Source organism: Triturus cristatus, chromosome 7 (assembly GCF_964204655.1).
Source record: "Triturus cristatus chromosome 7, aTriCri1.1, whole genome shotgun sequence".
NCBI classification, from domain to species: Eukaryota; Metazoa; Chordata; class Amphibia; order Caudata; family Salamandridae; genus Triturus; species Triturus cristatus.
The window spans coordinates 1,688,033,803-1,688,056,262 of record NC_140590.1 but is presented as its reverse complement, the minus strand read 5'-3'; the positions used below and the strand labels follow the sequence as shown (position 1 = coordinate 1,688,056,262).

Here is a 22,460-nt window from a genome sequence, read left to right as displayed (position 1 = left end):
GCACTGAGCACTTTCCAGGAGGAGAAGCGGGAGGCTACATATTCTGGCAGGCTGACTAACTTGCCGCACGCAGGAGACGGTGCCCATGCGCCAGGAGGCATTGATAGAATTGAGAAGTAACATCGTCATCTTATTCGTGTTTTATCCTAAATCATGTTAGCATTTTTATGGCTAATGCATTATATGTGCATATTGTGTGTAGACATGATTACTAAATTTGTTAGATGTCAACCTAACTAACGCAACATCTGTATGTTGCGTTAGTTAGGTTGACATCTGTGACACGATTTTAGCTCTTCAAGACGCCATATCTATTAGAATTGAAACTGTTACATGCTCATTTACGAGAAATGGTCCTTGGTAAGTTTTGTTTCTTCAATGCTGAAACTTGCCCATTAACACATGCCTTTTCTGTTACATAGACACCTTCTCCCACCTGTCTAAAAGGGAGGATAGGCCAGACGACCTTGGATAGTAGATAGCTTGTACCAGGCTGCGGAATCAAAACTTGTGTTCTGTGCCCCCATTGTATTACGACAGTTACCAGTACTTTTCCATAATAGGCGGGTCTTTGTGGGCGTCACAACCTACATAATGTAACTCTATGCTTGTTAGAGTCTGTCCCTCGTCAGCCATCATAGGAGGCTGGTCAGACTGGACTCCACGGCAGTGTACTTTGTGAATAAACTAGTTTGCTTGCATTCTCTACTGCCTCATCGACTCTTCATTCTCGGAAGGCAAGCAGAGGTTGAGAGTGACCCGGGTGACCCTAGTGGATCACTTCCTTCAGTGTATTTTAAGGCCCCCGTCTTCCAGCAGCTCGGGAGACCGTAATTGACTCTTGCCCTGCACTGAGCACTTTTGGGAAAAGAAGCGGGGGACTACATATCCCGGCAGGCTGACCAACTCGCTGCATGCAGGAGAGGCTGCCCATGCACAAGGAGGCATATTTTAAGGCCCCCGTCCTCCCGCAGCACCCGTCCAAGACCGGAGGAGGCCACTCATCTAACGCCTGTTATCCAGCCATCGTTTGCCGCTGCATCTGAAAGTTTTGCTGGGATGGTGAAAAAGAAGCCTACAGCTACGGCTACCCCTGGGGTAACTATAGCCACCTTGGATTCATTTCTAACTAGAGCTACTAATGTCATTTCTATGGTGATCGCCATAGCAGAGCAAAGGCTCTCATTGGGGACTGGTGCCTGTGCCTCACTGGAGGGCTCTGAGGACATGATTCTTGCTCCCAAGTCTAATGTTAACTCTGGAATATTGGGCCCTGGACTTCTGGAAGCTGGTAGATCGCTTTCAGAGGTGCCGTTGCCTTCAACGGATAATGTCACAGAAAAAGCTATGGCTAATTCCATACCAATTACTACCTCTCTTATAACGAAGCCTGCCATTCTAGCGCTGGCAAACGGAAAGAGGAAAAAAGGCCCATATAAGGAGTCAGCCCCCCCAAAAACTAAAAAGGCAAGGAAGTCAAACCCCCTCCCCACCCAGTCAACTTTAGATCTGGACTCCGTCAACCCGATCTTATCTCGGCCCCCAGGGGATCTTTATTATCTCCTTTGTTTCAACCAATTTTGTCCCGTTTGGACTCCATCGAACAGAAATTACAAGAGCTTCTGAATCACAGTTTTGTTTTTAATCAAAAAACTGCTCTTGTTAATGATACTTTACAACACCCAGAAATTCTTTCCAATGCTCTTCCTCTGCACTCACGGGCAGAAAATAATTTACCTGCGCGAAAACCTGGGTCTGGGGCGGCAACAACGCCCTGGACTACAACGCCTCAAACTAATGTCAGTTCAACGACAACAAGCACCAGAGACGTTCCACAGGTGATTAGATATCCAAATGGTACGCCCCTAGGCCCTTCTCCCCCAGTTCTTCATGAGTCTAGACCGCCTATCATAAGCTCGCAGAGAGAATTTAACCAGTCACAGGGTGATTCTTGCAATCGAATATTGAATCTCCCGCCTGCAGCTTGTCCAATTGTCCTAGTACTGGTGAATGTTCCAGCACTTAGGGCCGCCCAAAGAGAATCTACTTTACAACTAATGGACAAATCTCGGCATTGGCTTTCTAACCACACGAGATCGGGACACCCAATACAGAATACCTTAATAATGCCGAGAAGAACACCATGAATTGGTCCTACTACAAAGACCTTTGAGGGTGACTGTATTGTGCTAAATTTTGATTATTCATTTATTATAAGAGACATCCTTTTTCAACCCTTGTTGGCTCACAAGGTGCCTACTAAAATCTCCTTTGTAACCCTGGGTTTTTTCTACAACCCACAGACTTTGCAATGTGGGTCGGTCAGTACTAGCAGTATGGTTCTCCCTGTTTGCAATAATACCGCTCTGTCGAATCACACGAATCATCCAGATTATCTCTCTTATAACAGGTTTGCCCCCTTATCGGGTTTGGATTCCTGTGATTGACTCTTACCAGCTAATCAGTCATCCCACATGTCCCCTGAGCTAGGGGAAAATGGGGGCACTGGAAATGATGATTATTTGTCACTTCAGGGGGTACTGGATCCACACTTTATTCAGAGCCATGATCCCACAGTTTTACCTCACCCACTGTCCCAGGGTATTCATTATGATGCAAACTCCTTTACTTACACACTACTGTCCTGGAATATAGCAGCCTACAATAACAAGCAAGAAAATGCAGAATGGCTTTTCATCATTACTAACTTTCACATCACCTGTGTACAAGAAACCTGGGAGACTGAATCAATCTCCATTAATGAATATCGCTCGTTCCAAACACTAGCAATACCCACCACGGGGGGGGGGGGGGAGAGACATAGGGGGCATTTGCTCACACTGATTTCTAATTTCGGTTGTATTCAATATTTTAAATTTTATAAATATATCCCCCTATTTTCATATTTTAATAATTAAAGGTTATGACTTCTGGGATCTTTTGTTGGTGAACTATTATAATAATAATTTCCTAAACCCCGATGTGGTCCCTAAGCAGTTAGAGAAGAGAAGCTACTAGAAGATCCATCCTAATCCTTTAAAATTAATCTGGCTCGGAGACTTTAATTTAAAGGCGTGTTCAAGAAACACTAAGGAAACATGTGGGATAGTGGATTTTAGAGAAGATTCTATTATACATTTTCATCATGATTTACAGGGTGATGTCGTAAATAGCATCTTGATGAAGTGGCAACTGGAGGTCCGTAATGAGTTAGATCCAATTACGGGGCGGCTGTTCCCAACATTCTTTAGGACAGAGTATTCTTCCACAATCGAGGTTATTATCCCCACAGACACCCTTGAAATACGCTATATAGACTTAGAGCCACAATTCACAGCCCTCAGTGATCATGCCATGCGTTCCTGTGCCTTATGTTGGTATGAACCAAAATGTCGTAGTGGCACTTGAGTCCCCGAGCGTTTAGTAATCTTTTGATTAATATTAAGTTACAACTGACATGCCCATTGTCGGCAAGAGCCATCCCACAGCATCGTTGGTTCGATAAGTCCTGTGTCACAGCCTCAAACAAACCACGGTTAGCTTTTAAAACTATACCAAGGGATAGAGGCCGCATCCGTACTTTGAGGGATGCTTATAAATCTGCAAGAGTTTCTAGGTTAAAGCAGCTTAAATCTGAGGCCTGGGACAATTTAAAACGAGCTTCTGCACTTCGCGATAATAACGCATTTTGGAAGGTGATTAACACTCCTTTTTTAAACGATCGCTGTGGTCCCTGTACAGACATACATATTGACGAAGACTCCTGGATAAGGTACTTCCAGGAAATCTTTAAACGCTCACACGTTTCGAGCTTGCCAGATAGTTGTCCACCTTAAAAGCCGCCTTGCTATCTTTCATTTGAGCTTGAAGAAATGATACTGGCACTGACTCAATCGCCTTCTATGAAAGCCCCAGGTCCTGACTGGGTCCCTATGGACGTATTCGTATCGAATATCCCCTTTTGGGCTTCTCTGTCAAATGTGGTTTTTAATGTAATCACATAGTCTGGTCCCCTGCCCTCTTGGAAACAATCTGTTATCATCCCAATCTTCAAGAAAGGGGATTCCTCCTCCCCTGCTAATTACCGACCTATATCTTTACTTGACAGTAAGGCCAAGCTAATGGGTAGACTATTATTAAATAAATTGGAAGCCTCGGCGGAGGTTAACAAGATCCTCACGGATGTACAGTATGGTTTCAGGAAGGGCAGGGGAACCATTGACCAGAGTCTTAATTTGTCCTTGATGATTGAAAGTATACTGTGGCAAAAAAAGGCTCTATATATATGGCCTTTATGGACCTTTCTAAGGCCTTTGATTGTGTTGTGCATAGTAAACTTTGGTTCATTTTGAAGGAAAGGGGTGTAAACGAGGCAATTATAGTGTTTATTAGGGATTTATATAGGGACGCTACCGCCATTGTTCGGTATGGGAGGCATGGCGAATACACTGATTCCTTCAAGATTGAAAGGGGCTTCAGACAAGGGTGCGTCCTGGCACCGTTTCTGTTTGCCCTTTACACTAATGAATTAAATACTGCCTTGTGTAACAGCACGAAAGATACTCCCCATGTTCTGACGACTCCCCTTCCAATTCTGCTTTATGCAGATGATGCCGTTTTGTTGGCAAGGACCCCTCTGGCTCTCAAAATTTGATTGTACATTACTCTGCCTTTATGAATAAATTGTACCTACACGTTAATAAAGCAAAAACCCATATCATGGCATTGGGGGCCCAAAGAAGAAGCAGTTTAGTTTCCATCTAGGTGGGGATAAAATAGATCAAGTTCATTGTTTTAATTATTTAGGGGTTGTTTTTGATGACAAGCAGAATTGGAAGGAGATGTTGCAGACGCGATTAAATCTTATGGCCCAAAGTACTGCTGCCATCTTCAGGTTCTCCAAGAAATTAGGATGTAAACCATTAAGGGAAATGTCCAAAATCTATCTCGCCAAAACTGTATCAATTGCCACATACGGAGCGGCTATAGGGGGGATATCGGAGGTGAGGGCAAATCATAGAGGGCAAATTTGTTAAAAGATTGCTCTCACTCCCTTTAGCAGGCAATAATTGTATTGCTCACAAGGAAATAAGTCTGCCTTTTATCACTGATGCTATCAAATTGACCCCACTCACTCTATGGATCTCCGTCTGGAAAAGAAACTCGGTTGATTTAAATCAGAAGGCCCTAATGGATATTATGAACCTAGATCTTGCCCACAAAATCCCCTGGCTTTAATATGTTCGTCAAACTCTTGCCTCCTTGGGGCTTGCATACTTATATGACACGCCGTCCTTATGCTAAAAATTCCCTAAAGCAATATGGTCTGGTACGGCCTACCGCCCCCTCCTTCCCTGACTGTGACAAAAACCAATATAACCTTCTTGTTTGGAATAGGGGGTCGTTGACCCCCGATCGTATTTATTAACAAACAAAACAAGTTATATTCATAAATACAATAACGCAGAAATGACAAGACAGGATTCGGTACATTTGCTTCAATCCTAGCTTTAACAAAACTCTAATACATAAATGTTCCTATCCTAGTCTAAAACATTGCTGATCACATTTCTGCGTATTCCTCTGGGCCTACGGCAAGGTCAAAACGCTGGCCCCTCCCCCTTTACACCGAATTGTCCCGCGCACCCCAACCGGGATGCGCATGCGCAGGAGGCCCAGCTGACCCGGAAGTACTTACCCCCAGGCAACCCCCAAACGTTCAGGACTTACTCCATAAAGGGGCCATGCAGACAGCGCAGCTTACTTACGCCCGCGTGCGGGGTGGCCAACCAGCCAATGGAAAGCGCACCCCCCCTTTGTCCCCGCACCGTTCCAACCAACCGGTTGTAACTGCCCCTGGTGTCTGGTGAGAGCCACATGTCCCTCCCCTCTGGGCGCCCCACGTAATAAGGCGCCCCAAAAGATGAGTCAATTTAGTCTGTCCAACCTATGACCTTACCGCCCGCACATGGAATATCGCCTAAAACACGACAAAAAAGGCGTATACAACATATTTAACAATTGGCATCCTGTGGAAAAAATACATAAAACATACTTTCTTCAACAAACTCTTATTTCAGGGATGGTGGGTGGGGAAAAATTGATTAGAGGTCCTCCCGAGGGAGGGGGGGGGGCACATGCGACAGATGTGCTGCCGAGGGGAGGAAGAGATCGTCTCTTGCGCTCCCCCCGGCTTTAAGGGTTCCCGAGGGTCGCCCACGCCCCCGGAAGTGATCAGATCACTTCCGGGACGTGGTGGAGCCTCCCATGACCCGGAAGTGATTCAATCACTTCCGGGGCATGGCCCCTAGCGCAGGCGGGGCCAATGAGTGGGGCACGATTCGGGGGGCACGGCCGACCACCATAATGGCGGCGGGGCCGATGCTGGCCCCGCCTTCCTCTATGGTCTGGTACGGCCTACCGCCCCCTCCTCCCCTGACTGTGACAAAAACCAATATAACCACCTTGTTTGGAATAGGGGGTCGTTGACCCCCGATCGTATTTATTAACAAACAAAACAAGTTATATTCATAAATACAATAACGCAGAAATGACAAGACAGGATTCGGTACATTTGCTTCAATCCTAGCTTTAACAAAACTCTAATACATAAATGTTCCTATCCTAGTCTAAAACATTGCTGATCACATTTCTGCGTATTCCTCTGGGCCTACGGCAAGGTCAAAACGCTGGCCCCCTCCCCCTTTACACCGAATTGTCCCGCGCACCCCAACCGGGATGCGCATGCTCAGGAGGCCCAGCTGACCCGGAAGTACTTACCCCCAGGCAACCCCCAAACATTCAGGACTTACTCCATAAAGGGGCCATGCAGACAGCGCAGCTTACAGCCAATGGAAAGCGTAACCCCCCCTTTGTCCCCGCACCGTTCCAACCAACCGGTTGTAACTGCCCCTGGAGTCTGGTGAGAGCCACATGTCCCTCCCCTCTGGGCGCCCTACGTAGTAAGGCGCCCCAAAAGATGAGCCAATTTAGTCTGTCCAACCTATGACCTTACCGCACAGGCCTGTATAGTAGACCGACTATCAGGCCCCCCCCCCAAACCCAAGATCATACTTACCAGTGAAATCCCTCTAGCCAGGCTAAAATGTTGCCCAGGAATAACTCATTACCCAAGCGTGACAGGTACACCCCGTCTTGCACATAGCACATGTCCCCCCTAATGCACCTATGAGCAATTACTTGCAATCTGGGGGTCCTAAACAGCTTGTCTATCTTGTTATTGATCCTCTGGGCAGAGTGATTGAGAGCCTTCACCGATAACCCCCCCCGCCACTGAAGTCTTGGTATCATGTGTGACCACACGATAACCGTCTCAGGGCAGTGCTTGGCCAGCCATGCCGACTCTGACAGCACCGTTTCTAGCAGGACCCTCCTATTGAGATGTACCAAGTCGTTGCCCCCCAGATGCAAAATTATAGCGTCGGGAGGGGTATCCAAAGAAGTGAGCATGTGACCTACCCGTTCTCTGAATCTGTCAAAACGAAGGCCCCCATGGCCCAAAAAAGGAAACCCTGACACCTAACCGCTTTGCGCGCGCTGCCCCATCGCTTGCCCTGAAAAAACTGCCTAACCGGGACACATAAGAATGACCAAAAACGCATGCATGACGTTCCCGCTGTGCCTTCGGGGAAATCCTCGTTGTCTTGACTGTGCCACGCTCTTGGTGGGGTGTCGCCATCTCTCTTCCTGCGTGACAGGCCGAGGGAACTGGTAGTAGAACAAGAAAAGAGTGCCATCAGTACCATTAACATATAGAGTCATAACATATCAACTCGCACATAACGCCTAAAACAATTGGAGGCCCAGTGCCCAATCCTACGCACATCCTCCTCCCCAAGACCCCGCGCAACCGCCTCAGTGGCGGCACCAATCCTGAAGGAATGTGTCCCAAAACTACCGGGGTCCAGTCCCACCCTGCCTATTGCCTTATCTAAAACCCGTTTAAATTGGAACTTTGTCTGTGGATCCCCCCCCCCCGTGTGCATTAGTAATGTCCCCCTCCTACCACTCGGTCTGTATGGCAGGAAAGCCTCCACATGAAAAACCGGGCAGCAGGGATTGCCCGGTGCCCATCTGAGAAACACTACCTGGCCTTTTCCTTGCTGATCTGTCTTTGAACGCCGGATTGTAACCTGCAATGCCCCGTTATGGAAGTGAATGTCACCCAGCTGTAAGCCACCCCCCAGGTCCCTTTTGTTCTTAGCCACCAATTCCCCTATTCGAAAGGCCCCATAGAAAGCCAAAGTAAAGGCTGCCCTGAATAACAAGCATTCCGAGACATTGTCGCAAGTCTGGTCTAGCGCCGCCATGACTGATGTCAAGGTAGTCAAATCTATCGGGCGTCTAGTATCCAGCGCAGACCCCTGTAACCGCTGCCAACCCTTCAATGCCTTGTGCACTATAAATGACTGCGTAGGGTCCCGTCTGCCGCCCATCTGTGCAAAAAATGAAATGGCTGCTATGTGTCTCCTACCCACCCCTACCGACTTCCCCTCGTCCCGCAGGGCTTGCAAGTAACAGCACACCCCGGCCGAATCAGCCCAATGTGTCCCACCCTGATCTGTCAAGAAATTACAATATGCCCCAAACGCCCCTTCATATGCCTTTCTTGTTCCTGGCGCTAGGCTCGCTGCCACCAAGTCTGGTAAGTGTGGGCACCAATCTGCCAGAGCTGTTTGGGAAAAGGCGTTGGGCATGGCGCTGCTCCCGGGAGATGAGCTCTGAAAACCTGCATCTTGAAACGAGATAGAGCATCAGCAGCATGGTTCAATACCCCCGGGACATGTTTCGCCCTAAACTGAAGATTCAACTGGAGGCATCTCAATACTATCTCCTTAATCAAACGCAAGATCATTTTAAATTTTGCTGACTGGTTGTTTATGCACTCCACCACTGCCATGTTATCAGACCAGAACACCACTGCTTTGTTGCGTAGCTACTCCGGCCAGACCCACAATGCCACCCAAATGGGGAATAGTTCCAAAAAACCAATGTTAGCGGTGAGTCCATTGTCCACCCACCATGCTGGCCAACGCTGTGCCACCCACTGAATGCCCAGAATGGCGCCAAACCCCTCACTGCCCGCGGAGTCTGTCATTAAACCCAACTCCGCGCAAGAAGTGACCGGGCCGGGCCACAGGACCGAGCCATTGAAGTCCCGCAGGAATGCCAACCAAATCCGCATGTCCTGCTTGACCTCACTGCTCAATCTGGTGTGGTGGTGTTTCTGTTTGAGGCCTGACATTGCCTGTGCAATGGACCTTGAAAAGGGACGTGCCATTGGTATAATGCGTAATGCAAAATTTAACTGCCCCACCATCTGTTGTAGCTGATGCAACGTCACCCTTTTAGCTTCCAGACATTGCCTCAGCGTCTCCCCAAACCTAGTCACCTTGTCAGCGGGAAGCCGTGAGCACCCCGCGACTGAGTCCAGTTCGATCCCTAAGAACTCTATAACCGGGGAAGGGCCCACGGTCTTTCCCTGTGCTAGGGGTACCCCAAAGCTCTCCATCAATGCACAGAACCGTTCCAGCGCCTGCCCGCACCCCGCGCCCCCGGTGGCCCCAGGAAGAGAAAGTCATCTAGGTAATGCAGCACATGCCTATGCCCTGTCACTTGTCTGAAAACCCACTCTAAGAACGTACTAAACATTTCAAAGTAGGCGCACGACACCGAACACCCCATTGGCATGCACATGTCCATGAAAAACTTGCCCTCAAAATGGAAGCCCAGGAGGTGAAAATCGCTCGGGTGGACGGGTTGGAGCCTGAAGGCAGATTCTATGTCTGATTTTGCCATCATTGCCCCCGGCCCCAGTCCCCTCAACATTTCAATAGCCCGATCAATAGATGCATAACGCACAGAGCAGCAATCATCATCAATGGAGTCATTCACCGACTGCCCCCTTGGTGCCGATAAATTGTGAATCAGCCTAAACTCTCCTGGTTCCTTTTTTGGGACTACCCCCAGGGGGGAACAAACAAAGTTATGCACAGGAATTTTGTCAAAGGGCCCCGCCACTCTACCCAACCTACATTCTTTTTCAATCTTGGCTGCTGCCACCCCAGCATTCTGGGCGACCGATACTTGATTCCTGCAGAACGAGGGACCCACAAAATTCGCCACGGGAATTCTAAACCCGTCTCTGAAACCCCCTATTAGGGTTTTGCTGAGGTCGCGCACTTATATCTGTTTAACCAGGGCATCATGGCGTGGAGGAGGATGGGTGACCTAGCTCTGGTGGAAACCCCTTCCTTCTGGTTTCTTCCCCTCCCCTATCCTTCTGTTTTTTAAGGCACTTTGCCTCGCCATGCCCTGAGTTGCCACAGAGACTGCACGCGTGTCTAAATCTGCATGTCCCTGGTGCCCTAACGCAGGAGCGCCTGTTGTAATCCCAGCAGCATCACTTCTTTCCGGCCCCCCCGCCTTGTGCAGCTGGGGGGAACGCCCGAAAGGGCTGAGGTTTAGGCGGGTTACTGGCAGCCTCAGCTGAAAGGCTGCCCACATGATCCAACCAGGATATTCCCTCCACCTGATTCCACTTTAACGTAGAATCAGATGCCCTGATGCGCCTGAACTTCTTGTCATACTCCAACCACCCCGAGCCCTCTTTCGACGCCTGCGCCGTGCTGATCCTAGACATATAGCAAGCCATCGCAGGCGCCTCCTCAGGGAAACGCTCTGTCACCTCTGCCATGTAAATATTGTAGGCCAGCATCCAATGCCTGATGTTCTCCTCAACCCTGTATTTTAACATTTTGTTCGCCCACTCACGCGCGGGCATATAATCCTTCTTCCTCTTCATCTCTTCCCTCTCAACCTCATCTATCAAGAGTGAAAAAATGTCAATGTATCTCCCTTTCCAAATTCTCTCCTTAACCTCCTGCGACAAGTGACGTGAGAGAGATTCGTACGACGTGCGTGCCTCGCCCGTGCCCAACAATGGCAACGTCTGTGGCTTACCATGCAAAGGACCCGGGGTTTCCTTGGGGGCCCCGACCGCCGGCACGTCCTTAGGCTTGGCTAGATCGATAAGCTGTTTCGCCCTTTCCAATGCGTCCGCCCCGACAACACCCGCCGCACTCACGTTCAAACCCATGCCCTCCAGCCAGGGAAGCACGGCTGCTAAACTGGAAACAAAATCGGGAGGAAGTGTTTGTACCCCCCCGGGTGTGGGAGGAACAGGTAACGAAAGATCAGGCACCGCTGGCACTGCCACCGCTGGTGCGGGGATAGGATTTGCAGGTGCGGGGGGAACAGGTGAAGAAAGATCAGGCACCGCTGGCACTGGCACCGCTGGCGCGGGGATAGGGTGTGCAGGTGCTGGTGGCGGGATAACGGGCGTCGCAGGGACCAAGGGGACAGACCCACCCACTGGGTTGACAGGAGAAGGCTCGCCCCCCGGTGCATTAGGGGATGCGGGTAGGACAGGCAAAAGTGGGGCCCCACCATTCCCAGGGACAACCAGCGGGCCTTACTTTGCCCTACTCTTCTTCGGCAAGGGAGGAAAAGCCTCTCTTGGGGGTAAAGCGTCCCTGCGTGACCTCCCAGATGGCCCCTCCTGCGCATCCAGCCTCTCTGCCAGCTGCGCCATGGTACTATCCATTTCCCCAATCTTTCTCATGAGTGCGTCCAAAACGGCTGCTATACCCGGGCGCCGCTCGCCACGCTTAGCCTTAGGGGGCATGACTACCCTGCGACCTGTTCCAAACTTTTACCGTTGTTTTGATGGAGGAAACATGACCGGCCACTTCACCCACGCTACCGGAGCCTCACTACTGGCTAGCCCAGCAAGGCAGGTGGGCAATAGGCTCCAACCCGCTTGGCTCCCAGCAGTGCCGGGATGCAGACCCCTGTCCGTGTCCTCAGGCACCCTCTGCGTAGACTCCCACGTCCTCGTGCACCGCCCCTGGTCTCAGCCGACACTCCAGATCCGTAGGCACTTTAGCAATGCCGAACTGGCCCCCGCAATCGGTGCTGCTAAAACAAAAGGTGAAAATTAATGTTCTGCCGCAACTTGAAGATGAACTCTGCAAGGATCTCCCTACCTAACACGCAGCGCTAACGGCCGCACTCTGACACAGCAGTAACCAGGGAAACCCAACAAAATGAAGGCAATATCCGCCCGATGGCAGCACCAGCGCTGCTGAAAACACCCCCCCTCTCACAAGCGTTGCTGTAAACCCCACTCGTGATGCGTGAGACGAATCCGGTCGTCAGTTTCCCACTCGTCGATTGTTTTTGAACCAGCGACCCAAGATGTTAGGCAACTGTAAATAAAAAACCACAACAGGTTAACAGAGACCCCCGAGTGCGGGGGGGGGGGCCGTGAGCTGTCCCGCCTTCCCCGCTTCAAATCGCTCGTCGCTTCCACGAGTGCGTTGCCCCCACTCAAGCCCAGGGCTGCCGGTCAACTTCAAGAGCACGCCGTGATGCCCAGAGCCGCTGCGAACAGAAGGCGAACGAGTAACCGAGGTAGGGCGCACCTGCCGCCGAGATTACCGTGATCACGCTGCGAGCCGTTCCGTCCTCTCCGACTCGCACCACGGCAACGAACAGTCCGGAAATCCAAAGCCGACGACCCTGTAGAGAAGAAGAAAAAATTGATTAGAGGTCCTCCCGAGGGAGGGGGGGGGCACATGCGACGGATGTGCTGCCGAGGGGAGGAAGAGATCGTCTCTTGCGCTCCCCCCGGCTTTAAGGGTCCCCGAGGGTTGCCCACGCCCCCGGAAGTGATCAGATCACTTCCAGGGCGCGGGGAAGCCTCCCATGACCCGGAAGGGATTCAATCACTTCCGGGGCATGGACCCTAGCGCAGGCGGGGCCAATGAGTGGGGCACGATTCGGGGGGCACGGCCGACCACCATAATGGCGGCGGGGCCGATGCTGGCCCCGCCTTCCTCATTAAAAAGATATTTTTATAAAGAAAGCAGTAGGAGAAAGATGGAAAAGATATAGAGGCAAACAAGATGTTAGGATCTATGACCTCACATTCCCCTAGACCATAGTTGTTACCTTGTGTTTGCAGAGAATAGACAGCATCGCCATATCTTGATTAGATTCAGATTAAATTATATTCCGTTAATGTTGGGCCACCTGAATAATGTTTTTTCTATAAATGATTTACCCCTTTACCCTTGTAATGATATGGCAATTCAATCTACTGATCATTTTCTCTTTTATTGTCCATTTTATACACTAGAGAGAAAGAACTTTCTTGTGCCACTTTTAACTAAATTATCTCTTCGTTCTTCCTCACTTGCACTTTCCACATTTTATTAATTAGAAACCGCGTTTGTGTGTATCGCTGTATCATCATTTTTATTGGCAGCTATAAGATCTCGAAAAGCTCTATAGTACATTTCTGATAGTATTTTTATAATGATTGTTTAACTAGAAAGTAGATGTTGACTGCTATTTTTTAGTTTTGAATATGACATTTTAAGCTTAATTGTTCATTGGCTGCTTTGTTTTATAATCATGTTTCTAATTACGGTTCCTTGTATCATATGTAATTATATTTTTTATCTGTACTTTCATGCATTCTTTATTGTAATGCGAATAGAAGTTATTTGATGGTTGAAGGACTCATCGTACGGTAGCGCAGAGGGTTGTTATGTCTGCTGCAAAGTACGCGCACCATGCAGATTACAAAGTGCATATACTGTAAATAGGTCAGTGGGCTACTGCTTTTGTCTGAGAGATCCTTTTGTTACTTGCAGTTTATACGTTATAATCCTAGCAGAGAACAGTGAGCTATTAACTATCATCACAGAGCTGCCTTCAAATTGCAAGGTATAGATTAGAGCGTTATGTTTTTTTCCCCGTCTATCATTATCCTAATGTTGGAAAAAGGGTTCATTGAGGTAGAAATCAATTATGATTATGAAAGAGAACGCCCAACCATGGTGTTAAGTTTTTTAAATTCTGGGCTTGTGCTTCTGCAGACCAAACACTATTAAACTATACTGTCTGCCAGTATGGATGACACGTGACTCGCGCTTCAACGCATCTGAGAGAGTGGTTATGGGGATTTGCAGGGCAATGTTAAAGGGCGGCAGGGAGGGGATCCTAAACCCAGCCCTGCTCCTCATGGAAACAGTCCAGTCTGAACTGCCAGGCCAGGTCCTCCCTGAACCAGAACACAAGCAACCTGGGACTGAGTTCACCCTTGTTAGGGCTCATCATCCAGGACTTGCTTGATTCCAGTGACACAGGGTGCCCGGGGACCCGCGTATGGGCATACCCGGCGCACTCAGGGCGTCAAATACAAAACCAATAAGGTAATGGGTGGAATGCTTGAATTAATCTCAGCCACTGGCAATCGCTTGGGGACGCATCCCAATACATTGTTTTATGCCCAACATGCCACCCCAGTGGGGACCCAGCCATATGCAAATCAGCCTTGACCCTTTGCCTCATGAGAACAGTCCAGCCCGATCTGCCAGGCCAGGTCCTGCCTGAACTGCAACATAAGCAGTGTTTTAAATGGGCCGGTACTGTCCGATATGCAGAACTGCCACTTTTTTATTTTGAGAGGGAGTGTACCAGCACTTCACAAGAGAGATGTAGTTCTTTTACTTGGAGACTACCAGCACTTCTCAGAAACAAGCAGGTACTCTGACACAGAGTATCAGCACTTCTCAGAAACAAGCAGGTACTCTGGCACAGAGTACCAGCACTTCTCAGAAACAAGCAGGTACTCTGGCACAGAGTACCTGCACTTCTCAGAAACAAGCAGGTACTCTGGCACAGAGTACCTGCACTTCTCAGAAACAAGAAGGCACTCTGGTACAGAGTACCTGCACTTCTGTGTTTCCATTCCAAGCACTGAACACAAGCAACCTATGAGCAATGGATTCTTTCGAGCATTCCATCCATCGCCTGGTAGTTTTTTGCCCTTTCTATGCGCTGCACAGGCAGCAGCAACGCAAGCGTCCCTCACACACCAGCAGCTCCATCACGGGTTCACTGGCAGCAGCCATGCAAGCTTCCCTCACACACCAGCAGCTCCATCACAGGCTCACGGGAAGCAGCAATGCAAGCGTCCCTCACACACCAGCAGCTCCATCACAGGCTCACGGGAAGCAGCATTGCACGCTTCCCTCACACACCAGCAGCTCCATCACAGGCTCACGGGAAGAAGCAATGCAAGCTTCCCTCACACACCAGCAGCTCCATCACAGGTTTACAGGCAGCAGCCATGCAAGCTTCCCTCACACACCAGCAGCTCCATCACAGGCTCACGGGAAGCAGCAATGCAAGCTTCCCTCACACACCAGCAGCTCCATCACAGGTTTACAGGCAGCAGCCATGCAAGCTTCCCTCACACACCAGCAGCTCCATCACAGGCTCACGGGAAGCAGCAATACAAGCTTCCCTCACACACCAGCAGCTCCATCATGGGTTCACGGGCAGCAGCCATGCAAGCTTCCCTCACACACCAGCAGCTCCATCACAGGCTTACAGGCGACAGCAGCAATACAAGTTTCCCTCACACACCAGCAGCTCCATTACGGGTTTACAGGCAGCAGCCATGCAAGCTTCCCTCACACACCAGCAGCTGCATCACAGGTTCACAGGCAGCAGCATTGCACGCTTCCCTCACACACCAGCAGCTCCATCACAGGTTCACGGGCGGCAGCATCAATATAAATTTCCCTCACACACCAGCAGCTCCATCACGGGTTAACAGGCAGCAGCAATGCCAGCGTCCCTCACACACCAGCAGCTCCATCACAGGTTTACAGGCAGCAGCCATGCAAGCTTCCCTCACACACCAGCAGCTGCATCACTGGTTCACAGGCAGCAGCATTCCACGCTTCCCTCACACACCGGCAGCTCCATCACGGGTTCACAGACAGCAGCCATGCAAGCTTCCCTCACACATCAGCAGCTCCATCACAGGTTTACAGGCCACAGCAGCAATACAAGGTGTCCCTCACACACCAGCAGCACCATCACGGGTTCACGGGCAGCAGCATTGCAAGCTTCCCTCACACACCAGCAGCTCCATCACGGGTTCACAGGCTGCAGCCACGCAAGCTTCCCTCACACACCAGCAGCTCCATATCACGGGTTCACAGGCAGCAGCAACGCAAGCTTCCCTCACACACCAGCAGCTCCATCACAGGTTCACAGGCAGCACAACGCACACTTCCCTCACACACCAGCAGCTCCATCACAGGTTCAAACATGGGATTTGATTCCGTCTGTGCACTCACTCCTTGGTCTCTGTGCTGATGCTGACTGTCAAATGCCACGGGTGTCTGTGGCGAACGTGAGCCGAGGATGCTGTGGCGCCCCCGCCCTCCCGCCCTCCCCCTCCACCACCTGCTTTGCATTGTAAACTCCAATCCTCTTTGGGACTCTGCGGCCTGGGAGGCATTATCTCCCCAGTGTGTCTCTCCCGTGGCTCCCAGCGCATCTCTCCGGGGCTGTCCTGCACCCCTGGCCTGACACAAGGCCCCTGGAATAAACGGGGAAGAGTTGGGCTCTACGAATTAAGGTAAGACCGGGGCAATGCTCCAAACTGAGTTAGCTCAGGAGGTTAATTCGCATGCTGCAGAGATATGTGTGGTCAATGGTGGTTAAGAAAATACATACGTTCCAAACTTAATTCGCCTGATACAGCTATGTTCGGTCAGTGCCGTTCAGCAAAATAAGGTAGTTCCGCTGGTTAATTCGCCTGCTGCAGATATATGTGGTCAATGCCGTTTAACATAATAAGGTCGTTCCGCTGGATAATATGCCCAGTGCAGTAACGTATGTAAAGTTACAGATTTAAACCTGGAAATGTTGTCCCACCCTTGTAATCCTTGTGAGGTCAAAATATAACAATGACCATTGTATCGAACTTTTCCCCGGTGCCGCAGGGGCCGGTGTTACGCGCTCACCAGGTAGAGTCAAACGCGTCTCTGGTACAGGGCCCCTTTCTGTCCCCGAGTTTGCCCCTGCACGTCCAGGAATCTGCCCCACTGCGCTCTCGCACCTTCCACCTTTGCCCCAAAGTCTCTCCCTCCGTTTACCTCCTGCCCCCACCTCGAGAACGCCCGCTCTCTCGCAACTCAGCGAGTCCTCTCTTCAGCGCACCTGGACTGTCACTTTTGCCCGTTTCGCTCTCTTATAATACCCATAGGGGAGTAACGCTGACCCCTGCGGAGCAGCCCCCTGCCCACCCTCCCCAAACCTTTAGGGGGCGTCCATTCTGCCCAAGGCCACAATGAATGTCGGTGAGATATGGGAGAGTCAGGGGTTACCTCATTACATTAATTGCGTTACCTCACTGTCTCCATTTCTGCCCCAGGGGTCCCCCAAGTGTCACTCTCTGCCCCAAAGTCCTCCGCGCTGCTCTCACCGCCCACCCGAGCTTCCCTCTCTGTCTAGGCTGCTGGGGTTTCCTTCTATGTCCAGAATACCCCTCTTTTTACTTCCTTAGACAGTACACCTCTTTCTCATCCGAGTCTTTCCCCTCTACCGAGCCTCCCTCCCCGAGTCCTAAATGTACCCCTCTCCCTGTGTGATGAACAAACTGAAGGGGGGTCTCAAAAGGGGCGTGTCCGATGTAATTAGGGCGTGTCTTTAAAAAGTAAGCTAAAACCTGTACTTAGCATAGTGTGCCGCCCGACTGTTATTTTGCTGCTTCTGTCATTGTATCCAGATATATATTACAACAAGTAACATTACACCCACAACAAGCCAGGGCTGTTGGTTTTGCCAATGGTTGATAGCTGCATAAGATAAATAAGCAAGAAGTTTGGTTTTGTTGCATATAATATTAAAACTGATTGTTCTAAAATGTTGAGCCTATGAAAGAACTTTAAGGAGCCTCTTTGAGTTGCATCAAGGGCAGCAAAGAGTGGCGCCGATGCAGAGATTTTTATCACCGAGGATGAGGGCAAAAAGACCCGTCTCAGCTGGCAGGACCCGGCCCACTTAAAGCCCTGCTCTCTCTGTCCAGCCCCTCTCTTTCACGAAACCCCGATCTCTCTCCTCACTCTTTGTCATTCTTCTTGAGTTTCTCTCTGGGCCTCCTTCCTTCTCCAATCCCCAGTTTCTCTCCCTCTCTCTGCCACCTCCCGTGTCCCCCTCTCTGTCACCGAACCCCACGAACTCCTCTCTGCTGGTTGTCTGTCTCTTTGTTTTTGAGACTGTCTCCCAGTGTCCTTGTCCCGCCCTCAGTCTGTCTCTTTTTTTCTCTCTCTCTCACCTCCCGTGCCCCCCTCCCTGCCACCGAACCCCCTCATCTCTGCTGCCTGACTCTCTCATTATTCATCTCCCCCTCCCCCCCCCCCCCACACATAACGAGCCCCCCTCTGTCAACGAGTCCTTCCTAGTCTCCCCTTCTTTCTCAAGAGGTCTCCCTCGGTGCGTAGAGCCCACTCTTTCGCCACTTCCCCGACCCCTGCTTCTCAGATGTGAAGGGCGCGTCTGCGCAGCCCACCCTTTCCTAATCAGCAAACATGTGAGGAACAGAAGCCTACGGGGGTGTCTTAGAGGACGGGCTGTTATTAGACGTGAATGTCCTAGCGCAGAAAGGCCTCTTCGATGGCGCGCTTCATGGTCTGCGCAGAAGGCCAGAGCCCTCTTCCGGCTGTCTCTGGTAAGACATGTGCAACTAGTCCAGATAAGAGACGTGCTTTAGGGTTCTACGTCACACGCCCCCCCTTCCCCCCACACCCTCCGAGCAGACAGCCACCAATACATAGGAGAGGCAGGAAACAGAGATCAGAGTAATAGCTACGCTTCCATGACTACCTCAGGGGAGGATCTAAGCCCCCCCCCCTACTTTGTGCTACATACACCCCACAGAGAGACCCCAAACACATAATAGGAGCTCCCCAGAGGTTTGGAAACCCCTATACCGCGTCCACACAACACCTACTCGTGGAGTCAACTCACGTCTCACTGAGCCCAAACCCCCAACTGCAGACAAGCTCTGCGCCAAAGCGCTTAGAGGCCAAGGCAGGTGCGCGCAGTACAAAAGCCAGGTTACGCTTCAGGGTAGTGGGGCGGCAGACTGATGACATGAATGAGTGCTTCAACCCCTCCTCAGTGCCCAAGCAAACATTTCCTTGGAATTGTAGGTCTGGTTCGCGTCAGGCACAGGTGTGACCCCGAGTGGTATTGTGAGGGAGTGCTTAATTTGAGCTGGTGGCTTCTGGTGCTCGGCAAATAGACTGTATTGTCAAAACCGGCCGCTTGTGACAGTCTGCCACACGGTGGCGTAGTCTGGCTGATTTAGAGAGGACCACAACAACAGTTAATTATTAATTCACTATACATTAAAATGACGATTACCGGCTGCCCAAGCTATTCTTATGGCTTTGGGGTCTGAAATATTTTGAATTGTCACACGTAGGAGTGTGATGGTTAGCAGTTGTGTTGTTACTATCATTGGAAGGGCCCCAGCACTTATTTTCATGTTTACAAATTAAGCACTGGCGAGTTATTGATAGTGCTTAATATGAACTCCCATATTACGCGTGACGTGAGTGATGGACGTCACAACTCTGATCAGATCGTTCACAGAGGTAAGTCAGGGTTATCAAAGGGGGGGAGCTGCCACCCCCCGCCCCTCCCCCTCCGCCTCGCCCACTCTGATCTCAGAGGCCACAAAGCAAGCAGGGGGACAAAGTGCCGGGTGGTCAGACAGTCCGCTTTAGGTGTTTCTTAGAGGGATTTTATGCTGTTTCGCCTACATCTTGTCTTCCACAAATAAGCATGAAAATGCATGTTTATACGTACGTACAAGGGCCTTTGGTCTGCGTTGTTCATCCATTGGTCTGTTCAAGTGTCATTCACATCGTGCTTCCGCCACCACAGCACGGGGCACTGAGTCAGCCCGAATATATGTTACTTAGCAGACCATTACTTCGCAAGTTTTTACATCGCAAATACCATAACTACGCAAGATTTAACTGCGCATGCTTTGAGTTCGCAAATACATTTAAAAGTACTAAATATGCATTTACTTCGCAGTATATTACTAAGTATACAACTTCTACGCATTTTTGACTCTTTTACCCTTACCCTCATACACTACATTACCCTACACAACCCAAACACCACTACACTACCCTAAAACAGTACCCTACACTACACAAACACCACAACACTACCCTAAACCCAAATACACTACACTACTCTACACTACATAAACACAACCCTAAAACCTAAAAGACAACCCCCTGCACCAGAACACTACCCTAAACCCAAATACACTACTCTACACTACATAAACACAACCCTAAAACCTAAAAGACAACCCCCTGCACGACCACTATCCTAAACCCAAATACACTACTCTAAACTACATAAACACAACCCTAAAACCTAAAAGACAACCCCCTGCATGACCACTATCCTAAACCCAAATACACTACTCTAAACTACATAAACACAACCCTAAAACCTAAAAGACAACCCCCTGCACGACCACTATCCTAAACCCAAATACACTACTCTAAACTACATAAACACAACCCTAAAACCTAAAAGACAACCCCCTGCACGACCACTATCCTAAACCCAAATACACTACTCTAAACTACATAAACACAACCCTAAAACCTAAAAGACAACCCCCTGCACGACCACTATCCTAAACCCAAATACACTACTCTAAACTACATAAACACAACCCTAAAACCTAAAAGACAACCCCCTGCACGACCACTATCCTAAACCCAAATACACTACTCTAAACTACATAAACACAACCCTAAAACCTAAAAGACAACCCCCTGCGCGACCACTATCCTAAACCCAAATACACTACTCTAAACTACATAAACACAACCCTAAAACCTAAAAGACAACCCCCTGCACGACCACTATCCTAAACCCAAATACACTACTCTAAACTACATAAACACAACCCTAAAACCTAAAAGACAACCCCCTGCACGACCCCAAAAACGACACTGCCCCACTTACCCCTCTCTCCTCGTGGTCCCTCGCTTCACCGTCAGGCGTCGTCAGAGCTGCACGCCGTTGTTTGGAAACGGAAGCGCCTCCTTTTCCAAACAACGATGTGAATAGTCAGCAAAGTAATTGACTTTGCTAAGTAACGGTATGTGCGAAGTAGAAGCATGCAACCTTAAAGCATGCGAAGTAAAAGATTCTGCTAAGTAAAACATGCGTAGTAATGGTAAGTCGTAGTAGTGGCCGCCAAGTAATGGTAGATTACCAGGAATAGATGATGTTACCTAGCAGACCGTTACTTCGCAAGTTTTTACTACTATGTTTTTACATCGCAAACACCATTACTACGCAAGATTTAACTGCACATGCTTTTAGTTCGCAAATACATTTAAAAGTACTAAATATGCATTTAGAAGTAAAAGATTCTGCTAAGTAAAAAATGCGTAGTAATGGTAAGTCGTAGTAGTGGTCGCGAAGTAATGGTAGATTACCAGTCAGCCCACTTCTTCCATTGGCTATCGTGAACTGTGCGTGTCAGCATTCCACCCATTCACAGGTGCGCAGCTGACTGAAAAAGAGTGCACTTGAACACCAGCCCTGCAGCGCGTGGGCTGCCATGCTTCTTGCACATTGCATGGCTAAAACACTTTAAAAAGTTGCACGTGTGTCATGCTCAGACACATTGGCTTTGCCAATGATTTTTCCTTTCTGTGGCTTCCGCACCTTACTCTTTCCTGAGCTGGTCAGCAGCGGAGGCTGGTGGGTGAAGGGTGGGACAGTGGGTCAAGACTTTGTTGTCTTTGAAGGGTCATAGGGTGCGTGATGTCACTTACGCTACCCTTTGCAGCTTGGGAAATCAGTATATTATGCGGCAGGAGAGGTCCAAATTATGTGGCAGGGTTTAGTAAATTATGCAACAAGAAAAGGCAAATTCTGCAACTTAATATGGTACATTTTGTAATAGTATTCCGTTTTTTGTCATTTTTAAACTCAGCAACACTGTCTGGGCATTGGTTGCACCTCATTATTGCCCACATATACCAATAAGCAATAAAAAACGTGACCAGTCCAGGTTTGAAAAGGGCTTTATCTTGCGCGACACCACACCACTGCATTTTTAGTAACTTTTTAACCATTTTTCTGGAATTTTTCTATTTTAAATCTGCAGATTTTTTGGCAAATGATGGATTATGTGGCAAATGCGGCAAAGATACAATTATGTGAAAATCACTGCAGCTGCACAATCGCATAATTTCAGTGGCCCTGGTTATTTCACATCGATACACAAGGCACCTATTACAGCACAGATTCAGCTTTACACCTGTATATTGTGAAGTAATAGAAGTTATAGTACTGACTTGTTCATCGTTGGTCTGTGGTTCGCGCTTGTGAGTGGGAGAGTTTTAGTTTTAATTTTAGGCTGGGGTCAACGCCAGTGCTTATCTTAAGCCAGTTGATACAGGTGGGGCCCCCGGCACTTATTTTTGGGGACCAGCACTTATTTTTACTCCTCA

General features: G+C 49.3%; 1 protein-coding gene across 2 annotated transcripts in view; it reads left to right on the top strand.

Annotated features, from left to right (window-relative positions):
* The window catches only part of GNB3 (G protein subunit beta 3), a 160,487-nt gene that overhangs the window by 48,076 nt on the left and 89,951 nt on the right, over window positions 1-22,460 (top strand). Inside the window, exon 1 of one of the 2 annotated variants that reach the window (XM_085619849.1) lies at window positions 16,373-16,528. The exons of the other annotated variant lie outside the window; for it this stretch is intronic. The gene's annotated coding sequence lies outside the window, so the exon portion shown is untranslated. Of the gene's footprint in view, window positions 1-16,372; window positions 16,529-22,460 lie in introns of those variants that run through there. 2 annotated transcript variants of the gene reach the window in all.